This window comes from Lissotriton helveticus, chromosome 4_1, assembly GCF_964261635.1.
Source record: "Lissotriton helveticus chromosome 4_1, aLisHel1.1, whole genome shotgun sequence".
NCBI lineage: Eukaryota > Metazoa > Chordata > Amphibia > Caudata > Salamandridae > Lissotriton > Lissotriton helveticus.
Genome location: NC_136063.1, coordinates 20,725,060 through 20,743,695, shown reverse-complemented (window position 1 = coordinate 20,743,695; position 18,636 = coordinate 20,725,060). Strand labels below are relative to the sequence as shown.

The window sequence follows — 18,636 nt, the reverse complement described above, 5'->3', positions numbered from 1 at the left end:
TTGAAACACAAACCCATAGTTTCTGGTCATTTCAGGGAGGAGAGGTGAAAGTTTACACATTGCAAAGAGTCAGGATGAATAATGACCAGCTCTCCTCCCCATGTTTCATTTCTGTCTACTCTACAGATGGTATAATTGGGATGTTAAGCCATGTTAGGGTTACACCATTCCTTAAGCCATGTCCCAGTAAAGAATAGAAAATAAAGTTGTAAGTCAGTGATCATCTCATGCAGTCTTGGGTATGTTTTCAAAGAGAGCAAGCGGGTATCAAAGGCTAATCTAAAAAATTCTCAGTTCGGTTCTACAATTAAGAGACGTAAGTATGCCTTTGATTTTATGGGGTATAAAATAGCAGTTACATTTTCCAGCCATGTTAAACGTTTTGAGAAGGTGGAGATTGGGCAGCTTGACTCGTGCTGGTTGCGTTCCTGGCATGGACGGGTGCAGACAGTCGTGCCTTTGGCATGCTTTGGCACACCTGGGGTGCACCCGCTGCATGCATCCGCTGCACATCCTCGGTGGAAGGCCCATTAAATACTGGTGCCTGCCATGCACAAGAGTGCTGCAGCACAAACATGGCGGCTCAGAGTGAATCTTCCTTCTCCTCTAAAGGGAAGGAAAAAAATGCAAAGAGCGAGATGAAATGAAAGAAGCGTCTGCAACATGTGATCTCGGTGTGATGTGAGGGCAATAACTAGCTTAGATCAAACTCCGGGTAAGCAGTATATCTTCATAGTCATTTACCCCAAAAAATGTTACAATTTGAAAAGCTTGTTTTTAAAGAACTAAGTCAATATTTAAAACCAAGAATCACAAAGTAGAGTTTAGAGCCGGCATACACGCTAAGGCATGCAGCCTAATCTTAGCCTCTACTGCTAAGGGTACCCTTGAAACCCAAGGGTGCAGAGTGCTCTTGAGCATGCCTGATATGCAGGTGTATTGTTGCCTCAAGTCTCCCAGACATGGAGAATACTGGGTCTCATTTACAAAGATTTGGCAAAGGACAACAGCTCATGTCATTCTGCTGTGCTGCTCTATGCTAATTCGAAAGGGAAGGAATGTACCAAATGTACACAATATGGCACAACTCTCTCCTTTTAGCTATGGCCCAGGCACAATTAGCAATTGAGTGCCAACACAGGCACCCTTACATCATGGTACAACCGTGTCTGTGTTGATGGCACAATTGTTTTTATGTTGGGAGAGGCACCTTCATGCACAAAAACAATAACGAGAGGCATGTTACTCATTCTAAGAGTGCTGTAGAGGGCTGCACACATTGAAAGGGGAAAAAATGAGGAGAAATGTGAGCATTTCTCTTCATCACACCTACTCTGGAGAGGCATTTTTTGGTGCTGCCCCAGGTTTACGTAATTTTGTAAATCTGGAGCAGTGTCAAATTCCATGGGCGTTGAGTGGCAAAACCCACAGCAACCCCCCCGGAACGCCTCCTTGATGTAAAGTGAGGCAAGGCCACGCTTTTCTCTATATCAATGAGGCCAAGCAAAGCCAGGCCTCATAGATATGATTGTGAGTCCTGTGCCACCAGAGAGTCATGAAACATTACACTGCGACAGTGCTGGCCTCTTGTAAATGAGTGACACAATGTACAGGTCTAGTGCGTTACCAAAACCCACACTATTCTACAGCAGTCAATGGAAAAGAATTTCTATTCCGGGAAAAAATTAAGTCAATAAATTCTGTGCATCATGAGTTGAACAAAACATTTATTTTATTTTCATACAAAGTGCAGTGTTTAATGCTACTGTTGTTAGGGTGGGAGAATTTAGCCATGACTTAGCACCCAATTTCTGAACACATTAGGTTTCTCAATTTCTGTTCTATGTTATTTCAGTGGCTGCTCTGGATAGGACCCCCAATGGCTATAAATGTGATGAGTGTTTTACCGACCAGTCCTCGGACTCCTGCATACCGACTGGAGAAATTCATTGCACTGGGGAACAGAACACGTGCCACGGCCACTCCGGTAAAGCAGTCATACCTGGTGAGAGAAACTGATTTTCTAAGTATGATTTATATATCCCACTGTACCAATCTTCTTGGTTTCTGGTCCTTTCTTTCAAACTAAATGATGTTCACGCTATTTGATTTACATTTTTTCTTTGAATCCACTTGAATGTCTTCAGTGAGCTTGGTTTCATTAAATTCAAAGTAGAAATCATGTCCCATTCACCAAATATACCCTGATGATGTGGTATTTGTATAACAAAAACCTAGACAAAAGAGCAATGGCGTTCTGTACAGGGTCGGAGGCAAACTAAACCAAAACTAAGATTTAGAATGACCACAGTATTTACAAAATGGACTCAAGGATACTTGAATCCAGATCAACAATTGCATTTTATTGCCCTTCCATTTTGCATGGTGTTGCAAGGGTAGAGGAATCCTTAAATCAGATTCTCTAAGCAACACAAGGTAAATCTGGATTAATGCGAGGGGGTGAAAGTCCCTGGCTTGCTCTTCTCTGCCACATGGAGGCATTCCTTGTGTGGAGCATGGATAGTTCAAGTTCAAGTTCAGGAATTTATATAGCGCACTACTCACCCAGAGGGTCTCAAGGCGCTTGGGGAGGGGGTTCATAATTTATCGAATAGCCAGGTTTTAAGTTCTTTTCTGAAGGAGAGGTGGTTCTGTGTAAGGCGGAGGTGAGTGGGGAGTGAGTTCCAGGTCTTAGCCGACAGGTAGGAGAAGGATCTGCCTCCCATGGTGGATCTTTGAATACGCGGAACTGCGGCGAGGGCTTGATTGGTGGATCTGAGTTGGCGGGAGGGAGTGTAGAAGGACAGCCGGGTGTCGAGGCATTCGGGTCCTAGTTTGTAAAGGGCCTTGTGTGCGTGGATGAGGAGACGGAACGTTATTCTTTTGTTGACGGGGAGCCAGTGAAGGTCTTTCAGGTGGCCGGTGATGTGATCTTGGCGAGGGATGTCTAAAATGAGTCTCGCTGATGCGTTTTGGATGCGTTGGAGTTTTTCTGTAGTTTGGTTATGATTCCAGCGTAGAGGGTGTTTCCGTAGTCCAGACGACTCGTGACCAGTGCGTGGGTGACAGTTTTTCTTGTCTCGGGGGGGATCCACCGGAAGATTTTTTTGAGCGTACAAAGTACGTTGAAGCAGGAGGATGAGACGGCATTGACTTGTCTGGTCATCGAGAGTGAGGAGTCTAGGATGAAGCCAAGGTTGCGTGCGTGGTCTGTGGGTATGGGTGCTGTGCCTAGAGCCGAAGGCCACCATGAGTTGTCCCAAGCAGTGGCAGTTAAGTTTTAGGCAGCTGTTTTTCATCCATTCGGCTACTACTTTCATGCCTTTGTGAAGATTGGTTTTGGCGGTGATAGGGTCTTTGGTGAGGGAAAGGATCAGCTGGGTGTCGTCGGCGTAGGAGATGATGTTTAGGTTGTGTTGGCGGGCGATGGGTGAGAGTGGACTCATGTAAACATTGAAGAGGGTGGTACTGAGTGATGATCCTTGTGGTACACCGCAGATGACTTCGGTGGCCTCTGATTTGAATGGGGGAAGTCGGACTCTCTGAGTTCTCCCAGATAGGAACGAGGTGATCCATTCCAAGGCTTTTCCCTGTATGCCGATGTTGCTGAGGCGTTGAATGAGGGTGCTGTGACAGACTGTGTCGAAAGCGGCGGAGAGGTCGAGTAGAATGAGGGCCACTGTTTCTCCGTTGTCCAGTAGTGTTCGGATGTCGTCTGTGGCTGCGATGAGGGCGGTCTCGGTGCTGTGATTGGCTCGAAAGCCGGGCTGTGAGGGATCGAGGGAGTTGTTGGATTCAAGGAAGGCGGCGAGTTGGCTATTGACGGCTTTCTCAATGACTTTGGCAGGGAATGGGAGGAGGGAGACGGGGCGGTAGTTTTTAAGTTCAGAGGGGTCTGCTGTGGGTTTCTTCAGGAGGGCGCTGACTTCGGCATGTTTCCAGCTTTCTGGGAATGTAGCAGAGTTGAAGGAGCAGTTGATGATGTCACGGAGATGGGGTGCGATGATGGAGTCTGCTTTGTTGAAGATGTGGGGGGGACAGGGGTCGGTTGGCGAGCCAGAGTGGATGGAGTTCATAAGGCGGATGGTGTCTTCAGTGGTGATTGGGTTCCAGGCGCTGAGGTGGTTAGAGGGCGGTTTAGGTTCGGAGGGGGGTGGAGAGGATTGTTCGTTGGAGATGTTCTCGAAGCTGTTATGTATGTCGGCAATTTTGTTGTAGAAGAAGGAGGATAACGAATCGCAAAGGTCTTGGGTGGGAGTGATGTCGTTTGAGGCTGCGGTGGGGTTGGTGAATTCTTTGATTATGTTGAATAGTTCCTTGCTGTTATGGGCGTTGTTGTCGAGTCGATTTTTGAATGCTGATTTCTTGGTGGATCGAATCAGTTGGTGGTGTTTGCGGGTGGCTGCCTTGAAGGTGGTCATGTCATCGGTGGATGTTTACGTGTGTGTGCTGCAGATCTCACGTTAAGTAAGCCACTTGCTGTAAGGTGAGTGTTCAGTTCCTACTGCCAGAAGGCCACCAATTGATAGTCTTATTGAGCAAAATGCAAATAACACAGCATGAAATGGAGTGACAAAGCCGAACAGCACTAGGTGTATCTATTGATGTAACAAAGCCTTGAAAAATTCTTAGGTATGACTGAACAAAGTCAGTTAATAAGAGCAGCCTCGTGCACTCATTTCAAATCAGTCAATCAATCAATCAATCTTTATTAAGTTTACTTGTGAAACCATAAACATATAATACGTTCAGTGATTGCATGAAAAAATAACATAAATACATCATAAAAGAAAACATACAACCAATTCATAAGATGAAGAAACTGTTAGGAGAGAACATTTTCTAACTCGCACAACATTATTTACAAAACTCGGTGCAAAGTTAGATATGGGCACAGTAGGAAATGATTCAGGACAAATAAGAGCAGGTCTGCTAAATTTGTTTAAAAACTGAGTCCTAGGGATTCTCTAAAATGTATAGAGCAGGACAAAATGCAAAGTGCTTTGTAATGAGGCTCTTTCTCAAGGTCAGGCTCCTTAAACAAGTGTCACAATGTAGAGTGTGCCACCATAAAATATATAGTGTTCCACGTTAAATATGGGAAAATAAAGTGATAAACAAATCCAACTGAATACCTCCTCAAGATAAAGTCATGGATTGGTCAGAGACTGTTTGATTAGAAATGTCACACCCTTCCCTGCAGACCAGAGTGATCCCTCTTAGTTTACCTTTCAGTTCTGCTTTTGAAAGTGTGGCACTAATTGTGCCTTTTTCAGAGTACAATTTAAACCTAGGAGAATATGCAATGTTCTAATCAAAGAATTATAAAGGGAGAGACAAATAAACAAAGATTAGTCTTTTCAGACTGGTTTCAGGTTTGGCCCAGATATACTCTATTCGTTGTACCTCAATGTAAGGTAGACCCAGTTATTTGTGTTAGATCAACCCAGAGGTTCAGCAAGCAATCTTTGAAGTCAATGCTATCGTTGGCAATCGGCATAGACTCACACAATAAATTGCAGCAGAAATACATTTACTATGTTATATATTACACACGACTTGACCCTAATCCGACCCTAATTTAGAGGCAAATCTAAATCTTGTACAGGTGATTTTCAGGCTGCTGGTTCCTAAGAATGAATTTGGGTTTCCAATTTCCAGAGCCGTCAAATAGAATTCTCAGCTTAAAAAAGGTATTATATTTGGGTATCTATAGCCTTTAATGGCAAACTGTTGTGTTTTGATCCTCCACCTTAAATCATTGTGAATATTTTATTAAGGATCAACTTTAAATTGAAGCTTTCCATACAGACCATAGAAGTAGGTAAGAGAAATTGCAAGCCAGTCGCTGTAAGTGCAATGAGAACGTCATTTTCAGAGTACATAAGAGAAAGAATTGGAACAGTAAATCTGGTATTTGTGAAGCGTGAACCACTCACCCCTAAGTGTCTGAAGACGCTGGAGGGGTCAAGTCTAAAGAGGTGGTCAGTAGGGTCTGTTCAACGATTTTTATATAGATATGGCCTTTACCATCCAGAACGGTGTCCAGCACTCATTTCCAATCCTCTCCGAATATGATATGGGATTTTCAGAGTTCAATGATAGGGCAGTTAAGGTGGGAGAGAATGGCGGACATGTCACTGCTAGGAGCGTAGAGAGAGACAAAGCTGAACACCATAGTGCCAGTCCAGAGCTTGGCAAACACATATTGTCCCTCATTGTCTGACCAGTTTTCTAGAACACTACATTGAAGGGATTTGTGAATGAGAACGGCCACCCTACATTTATTGGAGCTGGGCATGGTGTCACTGAGTACGGTAGGGTCATGACTGGTTGATGTCTTGCAGCTTTAGAGGACTTTTCGCACCCAGTCCAGTGAGTTTCTCTGCCTCACTTGCTGAAAAGTGTGTCTCTTAGAAAAGGACTAATGTCAGTGTGCTTAGATATCAGGGAGGATACGATATGTTCCTATTTAATATGAGTACAGCACATTAAATTGAGCGTGGTGAAAATAAGGAGGTAGCAGGCTATGTTATTGGCGATTAGCGAGTGAAGTTGGTAAAGTATACGGCAGGAAGAAGGAAGGCAAGTGTATTTTGTCAAGGACGTTGTAGAGAAGGGAGGGAGAGCACAGTATTTGTGAGGTTCTTTGGGTGCACAGGAGTGGTGCAGTTGAAGGGAAGCCTAAACCCCAATATTATCTAAGGGCATGAGCGGGAGGTAGGCAGATGAGGGGGATTTGCCACAGGGAGGTTGAGCCAATAATGATGCAGAATAGACAAAGCAAAAAAGAGTGAAAAGGGTTTGAGTAGTAAATGTATATCCAGGTGGTGTTAAGTATCTGTTTCTTGTGTGTTGACACCCCTCTTGAAGACAAAGGATGGTATGGAGTATTCATGATGGTCATACTCTTAAGAGATACGTATGGTCAGTGTGATACGACTGGGAAAGAGAGGAGAGAAAATGATACAATGGGTGCCAAGGGGGCATGGCACGCTAGCATCTTTGCAACTGTTTGGGGGCAGGGGAGTAGATGGTGAGAGTGCAGACCTTCCATGGGATATGTCTCCAAGTCAACAAGACAGATGACGGATGAGAAAATGTATGATGATGTATAGAGGCCATTCAGAAAGATGGGGAAGTAAAGGAGGGTGCCCAGCCTTAGGGATGTGAACTGGTACAAGAACAGATGTGAGCAAGTATAGCAACACTACCAGAACCCTGGACACAAATACTACCACAAACAGGAGCATCAGCATCAACATTAACATCAACATCGTGGTTCACTGGTAGGTCTCAAGTCCACAAACCGACATCCCATGGGGATCAGGAAATGTACTGTCTGCCATAACAGGTAGAACAGACAATGCAGAGAGTATCATGCCAGAAAGGGGCAACAGTAGGTAGATGGGATGTAAAACCATTTCATAGTGGAAGGGAAACATTGCATGTTTATCATTATGCTACTCGTCATGGTCTGCCATGGTCAGATACACTCGGAGCATCTGAACACAAGTTTTTCCTTCAAATCTGTCTGAGCTAGTTCTGCTACAGCTACATTCAGAAGAGCTCCTCTGTGATTAGTCCGGTAGAATGTTCTGGTGGAGTTTCAGCTCCCCTGCATGTGCAGCCAAATCCCCTTTTTTGAGAAAGGGGTGGTGGTGTCCATGGCATACAGGACCAGGCAGTCCAGGAAATGGGCCAGTTTGGTGGAGTCAAGGAAATCTCTAGAGCGGCGATCCAAAGTAATCCACATGGTGTCCAGTTTAATAAAGCCTTATTTCATATCCCAACTATAAGCTGCAGGCAAATGGCTAGAAACACATTCCTTTTAGTGTTGGTCTCTGATGAAAAGCCCACTGTGATGTGCATCCAGTTTAATAAAAAGGGTTTGGGCATGAGTAGAAAATAGGCAATCAGCAGAGGAAGTCTATTGAAGCAAACAGTAGAGGAGTGAGTAGTATAAGACCACATTCAATGGCCCTCTGAATTTCCAGTTGGGGCTGCAGGACAGACCAGTGATGCATGGGATAAGATCCAAGAGGAACTTGTGGGTGTCATTTCATTCGAGACATTCTGGTATTCCATAATAGCAGATGTTTAGGTTGGGCGACCAGTCTTCAAGGTCAACTTATAATTGGGAGATGGTTGCCCAGTTCCAGCACCTCCAGGTGCCCCAATCAGTCTTCTGTGTTGACTAGCCACCAGCAACTATGTAAATGTAAATGTACAGGAATTTATATAGCGCAAATCACCAAGCAGTTTCTAAGCGCTTGCTTAGGGAACCCGTCCTGGTATTCCCCTGTGAGACAACCCCGGCAGGGTATCCACAAGGTGAAAGCCAGGCATCCCGCCGCGAGGGGCCGTTGTGGAGATTAAGCAAACTATTGCCCAGAGTCGCAGAGTGTGAACCCCTGAATCGAGAAGGCACCGGAGCGAGAATTGTCGAGTCCATGGACATTTTAGGACTCAAGACCCTGCCGAGCCGGGAATTGAACCCTGGTCCCGGGCTGACCTCTGCTTCCAGGTCTGCCTCCTCTAACCAGTGAGCCACACTTCTCCACTATGTCCACTCGGGCTTGAATAACGCTTATGCTGTCCTATGTGGTTGTGATGACATCATCATGCAATATCTTCAGGCCTATGAAAGATAGCTGGAGGAGGTACGTTTCTTGAGGATGGTGTCTGTTTTTTTCAATGATGGTGATGCAGAGGCTGATTTCTTATTGCCACCCCACTACACCTTTGAAGAGTAGCTGGTTAGAGGATTTAAATGAGAATATTGTACTAGGATCCGGGTTTAGTAACTGAAGTAAAGACGGCAAGGCCCAGGTGCAGAGGGATGTGAGACAGGTGAGAGAAAGCAATCACTGTCCAGTCCAGGTGGGGTTAGATAGTGTAGCTGCCCAGAAGGTCTTCACTGCAGGAATGTGTGAATCTGCCAGGCCAAGACTAATAGTGCAGTAGCATCAATACATAAAGGTGTATCATCTCAGGTCCTGATACTCAAGTGGATTGACCCATAAAAAAGGGACAGGAGATAGACGAATAATGGACTGGGATTAATTTCATCCATTGGCAGTTGATCTAGTCATTGGTGAGAATGTCTGAGGGCCAACAATCTCTGAGAGACATGGGGAAAACCTATAGACCAGGGCTGATTCATCAGTGGGATGGCCCTTAAAAAGGAGCAGGAAGGTCACTCACAGCAATGACTGAATACCATCCAGGTGCAGGGGATGCAGTAATTGCTGTGAGTGTCCAAGGTCCTATTGTCTCTGGAAGGTGTGGGTGAAACGTGTAGACTGGGGCTGAGTTAGTGTGGAGGGCCTTTTGAAGAAATACCTAAGCTAATAGTAGGGGTATTGGCTTAACTTCAACAAGGCCCATAGAAATCATGGTTGCACCATTGTTCTAATATTTGAGCTGCTCCACTGTGATGATAAGAATTGTGTCCCTCAAAGGTGCCCCTAGCATAGAATTGTATGGCTCACTTGTGGTAGACACTGCTGAAGCCGAAGGGGCTAGTCCAGCAGCGTGGACCTGGCAGGACAGCTGAGGTCCTCTGTGATGGGTCCTGGAGACATTTGTCCTGCCAGCTCCAACCAGCTCCAACCAGCATTTTGTGATGTACTTGGGAGGCACAGGCATTAGCCACAGATGCCCAGCAGGCCCGGATGGAGAGAAGGGGCAGTAGTACCCTGTAGTGTATTAAGGCTTCAGGGCCACTGTAGCTGAGGAGGTTGTTGGAGCATTTGATATGGCTCAAAGCATGCACAGATGTCCGCAAGGCATGTTCCCACTGGGGGAGTGAGCAGGAATGGCTAGGTGTAGAAGGAGGGACCATTTTGTTATCCGAGTCATGCGCAGCCACACAGAGTGCGGCAATCTGTGACTGTAGAACTATTCAGTCCCACCCCACCTAATCAATATAAATCCAGAGAAATGCTTTTCTTATAATTTTCTGTTGTCCTGCCTGTTGTGGAAAGAGATGATAAGATAAAAAAGTGGATGGAACACTATAAGATTATTTCTGTCCCTGCAATTCCAACTTTTCTGCTGTGAATAAATGTCCGTCATACGGTACGTCCCAAAGGAATACACCACACAAAATCAATACTTTTCCAAATAATGGGATGCTACAGAACAAAGTATGTGGCAGGTGATCAGGATGGGGATAACACAGCTTTCCTAATGCCAATGGTCCACTCTTGTGAGCACAGAGAGCTACATACTAACAATGGCAGGTTCTGTATTTTACCACTGGACACAGACTCAATGACACCCATCAGCAATACCAAGAAAATAACCAATACCCACATAGTCATTGTTTGTGTGTCTGAGCTATTTTAGAGGACAAGTTCTCCCAGATGATTCCATACATTTAGGGCAAGCTGTGCAACTTCTCTAGGGTGCAAAGTTCAGCCTGTCTCTAAAAAATGTTCATGTTGGAGCCACAGGGACAACAGGAGTGTGTTGTTCTTGCTATACCCCCCGCAGAAAGAAATATGGTTCATGTTTATTCACACTTTGCAACACCTGTAGCCTAGAGGATAACAGCATGATGAACCACAAGGATGGATCTTTTTGTGAACTCACATTAATAGGTTAATCACCAAGGTGAGGCAGCATAAAAAGATATAAACATAAAATAGTTTTATTTTTTAGTTAGGACTGAGGAACACATCATTACAACATTTGCAGAAACAACAAGTGAGCATTCTTGAGTTTTGAAAATCAGTTGAATTAAAATGTAACATGTTCAATATTTAGTGTAAAAGAAAAAAGTAACAAACAACAAAGATTTCAAAAACAGTAATAAAAATTCAATGATTCATCGATAATCTCTGTAAAAAAATGTGGGCGATTCATATTTATTGTTGGCAATGTACAGTTGAAATTAATACCTATCAGTCTGGCCGACCGTGTACTTGTTCCATGCAGTGCTCTTGATTCACACCATAAGGACAATTATAAACCTGTTGTGACCGTCAGAATTCAGCCTGGAATCCAAGAGCCTGGAACAACTATCATTGTGTGTATATGAGTGACCTATCTGAGATCTTAGGAACTTTAGGCCAGGATGGGCATGATTTCTTTTCTAGATGGAGAACATATTTATGTAGCAGCATTGCTAACAACTGAATATTGTCTGTGTGTTTTTTTCCCAGGTGAAACTTTGAAACCATTTAGCCTGAAAGGATGTGCTACTCCAGATTACTGTGAAATATTCGACCAAGTGGCGACCCAAGTCTTTGTTGATGAATTACTGTGTGTACCTGCCAAGAAGCTGTGAGGCTATTATTCACACCTCTGATGCAGTCTTACCCCGGCTTAGTAATAGTCAGTAGAAACATTCCCAAAGCTCTGCCAGTACCTGCCATGAAGAAGAACAATGTGAGAATGAAGCAGAAGAACTCATGTCAGCCTCCCTGGGACACCGAATACTAGGAAGCAATGTGTGTAGTACTGTTTATGCTGCCATGTTGTTTATGTACCACCGGCCTCTATATTCAGACATATATAGTGCCCGGGCACCTAAGAAGGAACACTCTCCTTGGTGCATTGAGAGACTGAAGCCCTGGTACTGCAACCACCCAAGGGAATGGCTTAGGATCAGATAAGATGCTCCTTCTGATAGGATACTAATGCTGGCTTAATTTTTAACCATGGAGGAAACTGATTTCAACTGTTCTCTCTCCATTTGAAATAACATCACCTGAATTATGATGGTATAGTCTATGCATATCCTGCCAATAAATATAAATGCAGATTACATATCAACTCCCTGTGTTGATGTGTGATACTCAAAGAGTACAACACACTGCTGCGTGCTCAAAGTCTGGTTGATTTTTGAATTTCTGACTCCTTCAGTTTTATAACTTCCTTTCCACCAGTAAGCGCAGCTCGATTATAAGCGAATCTGTAACAGAACCAGAAAGAAAAGGTTTACCCTCCCTTCTGCGAAGCAGCTGGAAGTTTTGGATCAAGATATTGATAATCATCCATTGTGGCTTTTCCTTGAGTTCATCCTTCTTCTTCTCCACATTGAAGACAATCAGTGACCACTCACAGGAGACTCCCAACTTTCTAACCAGCTTCTGTCAGTGCGAGCTTACTATGTGCTCCTGGAGAGTCCTGCTTTATTCCTCTTTCTTAACCTTGGAGGTGATGACCTCTTCGAATATATGATCATAGACAAGATCTACCACAGAGTTATGAGTTTATGGCCCCGATGTTAATGCACTCAGTAATCCTGGAATTGATCTGCTTTGTGCTGTAGCAAAAGCCATAGCATAAAACGTACACACCTGTTTTGTACTTTACATTGAATACATTAATCAACTTTAGTTGACACTGCTGCATCTACTGTGAGTCTGTGTTTTTATGGATAGATATCTGTTGAGTTTTCATTAAGAGACGTGGTGTAAAAGGAGTAAAGGTAAATAAACAGCTATAAAGAAGAGTTTATGTTGAAGACAGGATGAAATATCAATGCTATTAATGCTATGCCCATAATGGCTTAGAGACCCCGGTGGTTATAACGCGCTATACAAATTAAATAAATAAATAAATACATGGAATGAAGACCTGAGTCTTATATGAGACTGCGGATGGAACCCTGATTGACATCGAACCATAACGGATGCCATGACTGCCATCACTGTGAAGTCTAATTGAGTATGGATTGCAACAAAGTGAAGTTCAAGACTGCCTCTCAATTAAATGGTGGTTTGCAATGAACTTGACTCCATGAACGTCGTAGCAATCCTTAGAGTTTGCAACAAGTGAGTCCCAGTTTGGAATTCTGGGTCTGCCGTTAGCTGATTAAGCCTTAACATTTTGATGATAGTCCCCTAATTAAGTCTTTAAAACATATCTCAAATCTCCCCATCATGATTTAGGATAAAATAAGAATTTACTAGGTCTGATGGTGAACCACATGTCTCATGACAATGGTCTCATATATATTTGGTCAGGAGCCTCCCTTAGGTTTCAGAATCTTCAAATAAAAGAAAGATGGGAAAATAATACCAAATGTAAGTGGCATAAGAATATCAACTACCTAATATGACCTCTAGCTGACCTTTGATACTGTTGATGAACTTATTGGCAGTTGCATAAAAGAAATCCACATGTCCTTCCTACCCACTATGCATCAATGCATTTAAATGTCCTCTCTGTCATATATGGAGCACTCCTAGGGCTACATTAACACACACTGGTATTTATTCTGATCATGGAGGCCTTAGGGTATTAATATCCAACATATTATTTGTACTCTTGTATGATGCAACTGTAGCTCGAGTTGACATCAGCAGCTGGTGTAAGATATTACCCGGGCCGTTGTTTCATTGTGGATATACACAGTTTATAACAAATGCAATCCAACTCTGAGACATAATTTGTGGAAAAATGGCAACACTTTGTAGATTTTCTAAACTACACGGAGCAATAGCCTTTCCTCTCTTCAAGTGTCAAGACGTGTGGTCTATATGTCAACCCAAGTCTTTCCTTCAAGAGACAGATGAGAAGCTCCAGACTGGGTGGTGTCACTTTGTCTCTACATCACATATATCTTCTCAATAGATACTTTCATATGAAAACATCACAATCTTATGCACACTGGTTTCTTATTCCTACAATTACTGATCTAAAATATGTCTTCCATATGGTGACCTATCTGATAACTCTACCCTAGTCCCTCACACTCTTGACAATCCACACTGGTTCCCATTTCTGATGTGCATAAAATGTGCATCACTTTGTCTTTTCTCATTCATACAAACAAACACAATCTCCTGGCTGAAAAAAAGGCACCTTATATGGCAAAATCCTTCCCACCTGCAGCATACTCTGCTTCTACTGGAGATTCACAAAGCAAATGAAGAGGACACATAGTTCTAGTCCCTCTGCTTCATTTCTTTTTCCTATGGTGTTTTGAGGTAAATTGATTGATCTATACCAATGTTTCCCAAGGCCACATTTCAAATCACAGATCCAGGAAGTCAGATCCTGCTCTCACAGCTTGAATCACATGCAGTCCATTTGATCAAACCTGAGAATGAGGGTGCCAGCATTCCTGGGGAGGCCACCGAAAGATTTCGAATGTGTACATCTGTAAATAAATCCAAAGTGGGTGCATACTACATTAACAAGTAGCAATATTGTAATGGTGATAACAACTACACATGCTAGATGGGCTGAACTGCATCAACACATCTGTTACATTTTAATATTGAGAATCATCAGTCATGAGGCGGTGCTGCTAAAAATAGAGATCAGTGTGACAAGGATAGTACCTCTTTGCTTTGCAACTATACCCTGCAACAAACACACAGGTAGATGGAGTGTCCATAGTGAGGGGGAGGTTTTCTTCTTGATTGCGAAGTTCACAATTGTTCACATTGACAAAGGTGATTGAGACCTAGCAGTAGAATATAAAAGTGAACAGTCCGTCCAAATGCAACAAAGACACGCACGCCGTAGAACACGCCGTAGAACTCTGGAACCTGCTCGACACCACCGCCCCCGACGTTGCCTTCATCACCGAGACCTGGATGAACGCCTCCTCAGCCCCAGACATCGCCATCGCCATCCCAGAGGGCTACAAGATCACCCGAAGAGACCGCGACAACCAGACCGGAGGAGGCATCGCCATCATCCACAGAGACACCATCCGCATCACTACCAACACCGATGACACCCTCACCACCGCTGAACACCTGCACTTCCAGATCCACACCAACCCGAAGACCACCCTCAGAGGCACCTTGATCTACCGACCCCCTGGACCACGCACACGATTCAGCGAGGACATCGCCGACTTCGTCAGCCCGCACGCTCTCCCCTCCGCCGACTACATCCTCCTGGGGGACCTCAACTTCCACCTGGAGAACAACAACGACTGCAACACCATCAGCCTGCTCGACAACCTCGACAACCTCGGACTCAAGCAACTGGTTACCACCCCCACCCACCTCGCCGGACACACACTCGACGCCGTCTTCTCATCCAGCAAAGACGTCACCTTCAGCCACGCAACAGGACTCCACTGGACGGACCACAGCTGCGTCCACTTCACCTTCAGAAGAACGACGATCCACCACCACCAGCAACAGGTTGCTCGAAGAAGCTGGAACAAGAGCACAGCCAACCAGCTCACCGCTTCCCTGAGCCAGCACCCTCCCGCCAACTCAGCGAACCCCAGCCAGGCCGCCGACAACCTCACGAAATGGATCAACGACTGCGCGGACGAACTCGCCCCTCTGAGAACCCCACCCAGCAGATCCTGCAGCAGAAAAACACCATGGTTCACCGACGAACTCAAGAGCTCCAAGAAGAACTGTCGAGCCCTCGAGAAAGCCTGGAGAAGGGAACCAACGACGGACAACATGACCACCCTCAAGCTCGCCACCCGGAAACACCACCAACTGATCCGCGCCACCAAGAAAAATGCATACAAGGACCGGCTGGACAACAACGCACACAACTGCAAGGAACTCTTCAGCATCGTGAAAGAGCTATCCAACCCCAACGCCGGAAACAATGACATCACCCCGTCGCAAGAACTCTGCAACTCCCTCGCGTCCTACTTCCACAACAAGATCACGGACATACACAACAGCTTCAACAACCAACCAACGCAAGCCACAACTGCAACGACGCCACCCACCACCACCCTCCGCACCTGGACCCCGATCAGCACCGAAGACACCATCCGCACCATGAACTCCATCCATTCCGGATCTCCGACCGACCCCTGCCCTCACCACGTCTTCAACAAAGCCGACGCTGTCCTCGCACCCCACCTGCGGGACATCATCAACACCTCCTTCGACTCCGCCACCTTCCCCGAGAGCTGGAAGCACGCCGAACTCAGCGCTCTCCTCAAGAAACCCACAGCAGACCCCACCGACCTCAAGAACTACCGTCCCATCTCGCTTCTCCCGTTCCCGGCCAAAGTCATCGAGAAGACCGTCAACAAACAGCTGGCCGCCTTCCTCGAGACGAATGGATCCCTCGACCCCTCACAGTCTGTCTTCCGAGCCAACCACAGCACCGAGACCGCCCTCATCGCCGCCACCGACGACCTTCGAACTCTGATGGACAACGGAGAAACAGCGGCCCTCATCCTCCTGGACCTCTCCGCGGCTTTCGACACTGTCTGCCACCGCACCCTAGTACAGCGCCTCAGCAACATCGGAATCCAGGAGAAGGCACTGGAATGGATCACCTCCTTCCTCGACGGAAGAACACAAAGAGTCCGCCTACCACCGTACAAGTCAGAGGCCACCAAAGTCATCTGCGGCGTCCCTCAAGGGTCCTCGCTCAGCCCCACCCTCTTCAACGTCTACATGAGCCCCCTTGCGGCCATCGCACGCCAACACAACCTCAACATAATCTCCTACGCTGACGACACCCAGCTGATCCTCTCCCTGACCAACGACCCCGCCACCGCCAGAGCCAACCTGCACGAAGGGATGAGAGACGTAGCCGAATGGATGACGACCAGCCGCCTGAAACTGAACTCAGACAAGACGGAGGTCCTCATCCTGGGCTCCACGCCCTCCGCCTGGGACGACTCCTGGTGGCCCCCCGCCCTGGGCACCGCACCCAAGCCGACGGACCACGCGTGCAACCTGGGCTTCATCCTGGACTCCTCCCTCTCCATGACCGGACAAGTCAACGCCGTCTCCTCGTCATGCTTCAACATCCTGCGCATGCTACGTAAGATCTTCCGGTGGATCCCCACCGAGACGAGGAAGACGGTCACCCAGGCCCTCGTCACCAGCCGACTGGACTACGGCAACGCCCTCTACGCCGGAACCACTGCCAAACTCCAGAAGAGACTCCAGCGGATCCAGAACGCCTCGGCGAGACTCATCCTCGACATCCCCCGACGCAGCCACATCTCCGGACACCTGAGAGATCTACACTGGCTCCCGGTCAACAAGAGAATCACCTTCCGTCTCCTCACCCACGCGCACAAAGCCCTACACGACCAAGGCCCGAGCTACCTCAACAACCGGATCAACTTCTACACTCCCAAGCGCCTCCTCAGATCAGCCAACCACGCCCTCGCCGCCGTCCCCCGCATCCGAAGAGCGACAACAGGAGGAAGATCCTTCTCCCACCTGGCCGCCAAGACCTGGAACTCCCTCCCGACCGACCTGCGCCTGACCCAAGACCACCTCGCCTTCAGGAAGAAGCTCAAGACCTGGCTGTTCGAGCAGTAGCGGCACCACCCCCCCCCCCAGCGCCTTGAGACCCTACGGGTGAGTAGTGCGCTCTACAAATGACCTGATTGATTGAACAGGGCTAAAAAGCAAATATCCAGCAAAAGTCAAGGAATATATGTCTACATTGATGTATGTTATTTTTCTATATGTAGTAAACTCTAAGATACTGGCTGAAGCAACGAGGGCTTTAGGTGCTATTGCTTCTAACGTATTGTAAATGGTCGTAAAAGCAGATACAATTAGATCCAAATAATAAAAATGACTTTCCTACAATGTTTTGTAATCAAACTATGTGCTTGATTTAATGTTTGATGCGTGATTCTCCTTCCCACAGGGTGGTGTAGGAGATTGCTTATGTATGTTGGACATTGTAATGTTTTTTATTCATATCTGTCATTGCCAGGTAAAGATTTTGTCTACAGTGTTGGGGAGGTAATTTTTTTTCTCCATTCCTCACCACCAAGATTTCCTGGCGGTGACATACAGAATAAAAGACATTACACCTTACAGTATCCGGGAGATGAACACTCTAGTGGAATTCCTCTGACTATCTCTACTCTCTCGGTCTTGGAGAGGAGGTTTTCCAATATTAGTGCAATTGAGGGCTCTATCATTTGAAAATGTAAGGTCTGCTTGTCTCTAAATAGAGTCAGCGGATCAAGAATTTGGTGGCACACTCTTTCAACTAAACTCTAATTCAGACCCCATGTTTTCATGGGTTTCCTGATGTTCTCTAACTTCCATGCTATTTTAAGTTCAACTATTCTCCATGGCTGTTTGGTTTCTGCATGCCTATCTGTGTTCCATGTGTGAAAATCAATGAACAGTTCCCTGTCAGAGATAATTTACCTTGGCTCTAGACCCCAAATTCATTTACACCTTTAGCTTTGTTGGCATGATCTTTAATGGTACGTTGCGTTGCCACTAAATGGCTTCTGTACCTGGGTATTACACCTGCTTTTTACCTGCACCAGTCCAATTGAGTCAATGTCTTGTCTGATACTCAGACGGCAAACATTCTAAAAACACTATTGTTACTCCTAAGCTATTCCAAAGCTATATCTGGTACATGTTAACATGTGCACATAACAAATAAGACAGATCGAGAATCCACTGACGCGGGAAAGTTAAGGTGTTGTTTTGAATTTTAAACTAGTACAACTTGGGGAGTTATATGGGGATCTGCTGCTGCTCCTGTGTGGGGGGATCTGCTGCTGCTCCTGTGTGGGGGGATCTGCTGCTGCTCCTGTGTGGGGGGATCCGCTGCTGCTCCTGTGTGGCCCAAACATGAAACCAATGTTCCTGCAGTGGTCAAAGGCCCCTTGCAACATTACAGTCCTGGTAGGACTCAGGGATGCTCCTTTACCCTCAGGTCCATTTTAAGAAAGTAGAT

At 45.8% G+C, this 18,636-nt stretch overlaps 1 long non-coding RNA gene across 1 annotated transcript; it reads left to right on the top strand.

Moving 5' to 3' along the window:
• The first annotated feature begins 1,736 nt into the window (after nt 1-1,736).
• LOC144828291 (uncharacterized) lies at nt 1,737-11,778 on the top strand. The gene is made up of 2 exons (XR_013610416.1): nt 1,737-2,005; nt 11,172-11,778. It is a non-coding gene; the product is annotated as an uncharacterized LOC144828291 (long non-coding RNA).
• Nucleotides 11,779-18,636: the final 6,858 nt, after the last annotated feature.